Raw genomic sequence first — 3,663 nt, forward strand, 5'->3', positions numbered from 1 at the left:
TGCTTTGAGCACCACAGGCAGACATCTCTACAGCCGATATCTCCAACACTCGGCAACTCGCACCAAAACAATCAAGATTGATAAATAGCATTACAGGTAAGAGGAAAGCTTGAGCTTTCTTGTATGAAGGACCATTTTTAAAGTTGCAAGAAATCTGATTTGTAGCTGTTGGTCTTAAGTTTAGGTGAATGAATAAAGTGAAGAATTTTACTTTAATTTCTTTCTCATGTGTCTCCGCCTCACTTGATTAACCTTTCTTCCAGCTGCAGGTGCTGACCTTAAACACATTTTTTCTTCTCAGACTTTAAAAAAAAGCCTTGTCCGTGGTGAAACATTGATAGTTTGACCTTTTCTCCAGACAAAGAAGGAAGATGACACGTCAAGTAAGGCCAATTAATTTTTATTGTTTGCACAGATAATGAGGATGACTGTCACAGTGTTTTTTTTAATTTGCAGATGTGTAACTACAGGACAAACTGTTCAGCCCGTCTAAGCCTGTTCAAAGATTAGCGTAGATGCGGGAGATAAAAAGCCATGCTTCAGCCGTAGGCTCATGCAGAGTAAATGTCCTTGAGGAAAGATAACAGACTGTAAAGGCAGAGCGACCTCATATCTGGATTATGGTAATCATGATTAAAGTCGACTCTTCGGTCAGACACAACGTTCATAGTTCTGCAGCATTAAATATCTACAGGGAGCAACCAGGGCACGATAGAGAGATCATGACTCTACTTTTTTCAGTACAGAGCAAACTTTGAGTCCTTTAAATATGTACAGTTTGTGACTTTGTGTACAGCTGTATACAGTGCTAATGCTGGCAGGATTAGAGGCAGGATTAATGTTAAAAAAAACATGGTTAGTTGTTTTCTTAACTTCTTTGCCCTTCCTTGTGGCCATCCATCATCTCTCTAATCAGAAGAGAGATAAGAGATAGTCAAGCTTTACAACACTGAGGCATTGCTGTTATGTAAAATAGGACATTTTCCCAGCTGTGTTGTCATGATGACAATACAAAGATAATCAGTAAGCATATCATCCTCATGCATAGTGAGATTCAAAAGACAAGGTAATCTCCGCTGTTTCCAAATAGTTAAGTGATATATATACAAATGTTTAATTAAATTATGGGACAAGAAAAAAAGCACAAAAGTTTCAATAGTGAGTTATGGTGTCACCCACTTTTAACCCAGTTCTGAGTGAGTGGGAAATTATTTTCTGTCATTGAACTCATAAAGTCTTAAAGATAAAAAAGAGATAGTTGCAACTATTTGTGTAAATAACTGAGATAATCTTTTCCCCCATTGCCTCAGTGAAGCTTTGCTTTCTCACACCACGTATCCGTTGTTACAGCTGGCCTTCAAAGTGCCGTAATTCCTGAACTTATATTACAGTGGCAAGGTCGAGTCATCATGCCAAGGACTTACGGTATATATTAGGCGTTAAAGAATCAAACCTTCATAAAACAACTTGTCAGTTTTTTTTTTTTTACACTTTTTGATCAGATGGTAAAACTCTCTGGTATGTGGATTTTGTCACCTTTGGATAGAGCCAAGCTAGCAATTTCCCCTCTTTCCAGTCTTTATGGTAAGCTAAACTAACTGGCTCCAGCTACATACTTTCTGTACAGATGTGAGAGTGAAAGTGTGAAATGTGTGTGAAACCTAGGAATGAAACAGTTACCGGTTTCATGATAAACTTTCTCTACAGTCAGTATTTGCAAATTTGCAGGAAAGCCCAATCAGTCTTTTTTCAGCATTGGCAGTATAAAGACAAAATCGGGGAGTGCGGCAAAATGCTGCCTTCCCACTTTTGTTCATACAGAATACACCTTTTTCAGGGCAATGGGGGGCGTAGTCAATCCTTCGGCGATTCTCTTGTAAGTCAGCCCGTTCCTCACAGTCCCCATCATCTGACGGTTAATGGCCTCTTCATTTGCGAGGGCAAGGAGGGTGCACATTTACTTGTCTCCCAAGTTGCTCATCTTTACAGTGTCTGTGAGGTTTGCGTTTCCCTCTTGCTACTAGCTGCTTGTTAATTCCTGCTATCAGCTGTTTCCTGTGTATCCACCACCAGTGGGTCGCACGTGCAGCATCATCAACAGCTCCTCCCACAAGTCATCAACAGCCCCTCCTGTGGCAGAAGGCCGCCTTGGTCTTTTTAAACTAAAAGGGTTCCGCCAATATGACTACCCTACAAGGCGGAAAATTGGGCACCTCGGACCAACTCGCCAATCCGGCTCTGTGTGTCTAAATGCTCGCAGCTTGCCGGCAAAACGGCCCAACATTCGTGGAAGATCTGCCAGTGTAAAAAGGGCTACAGTTTCAAGTACACTGAGTAATTGAAAAAAATTTGAGCTTTGCCTTCCGGCTCAGCTCCCTCTTCACCAGATGGTCCAACGCAGTGGCCACACCAAACTGCTGATCCATCTCACGGTCCATTCTACCCTCTCTTGTGAACAGGTCCCCAAAATACTTGAACTCCCTTGCTTGAGGCAGTAACTCTGCCCCAACCTTGAGGGGGCAATCCACTGGTTTCCGGCAGAGAACCATGGCCTCAGATTTGGAGGTGCTGACTCTCGTCCCGACTGCTTCAAACTTGGCTACAAACCGCCCCTGTGCCTGCTGGAGGTAGGCCCCCGTTGCCCCTCGATCCTGTCCATGAATATCACAAACATGACCCCCCCCCCCCTTGCCCCTCGGTCCTGTCCATGAATATCACAAACATGATCAGTGACATGGGAAAACCCTGGCGGAGGCCAACGCCCACCGAGAACATGTTTGACTGTGTATGTGGACACAGCTCTCACTTTGGACATATAGGGACCTGTTTGCTCGTAGCAGCGAGCCCAGTACCCCGTAGTCCCACAGCACCCCCCACAAGACCACCAGAGGGATGCGGTCATAAGCCTTCTCCATGTTCACAAAACACATGTAGACTGGATGGGCAAACTTCCACGACCCCTCAAGCAGCTTTGCAAGGGTAAAGAGCTGGTCCACTGTTGGCCAAGATGGAATCCGCATTACTCCTCCTGAATCCAAGGTTCGACAATCGGTCAGAGCTTTCTTTTAAGAACCCTGGAGTAAACATTACCCGGGAGGCTGAGCAGTGTGATACCCAGAAAGTTGGAGCACACCTTCCTTTTTTGAAAATGGAACCACCACCCCAGTCTGCCACTCCACAGGTACTGCACCTGACACTGAAAAGGTGTGTCAGCCAAGATAGCCCCAAAGCATCCAGAGCCTTCAGCATCTCAGGGCGAATCTCATCCACACACCTGCGCCTTGCTGCTTGGGATCATTTTGACTACCTCAGCAACCTCTTCCAGGGATATGGGTGACAGTGATAATAACATTTTGGTCACCATAATCGGGATATGAAATTTTCATACCGTGTCATATTTTGTCACACTGATGATGGCTCTTTAGCTGAAACATGTCATTTATTGCAGATGAAAATTAGCCTGTATGGCCTTTCTATAGTCCAGAAATAGAATCCCATTAACACCCTGGAGTTCACTCTCACTTATTATTAGAATAAAAGTTTCATTATCAGTATCATTGTAAAACCTTATGGCCTCGTCCTTTGGACAAGTAGGCCAGTCCCTCCCCCCTCTGCATATTTATGATCCTCATTATCAGTTATTCTGACCAGGTATAACTGATA

The sequence above is a fragment of the Epinephelus lanceolatus genome, chromosome 13 (genome assembly GCF_041903045.1).
Source record: "Epinephelus lanceolatus isolate andai-2023 chromosome 13, ASM4190304v1, whole genome shotgun sequence".
Classification (NCBI taxonomy): Eukaryota; Metazoa; Chordata; class Actinopteri; order Perciformes; family Serranidae; genus Epinephelus; species Epinephelus lanceolatus.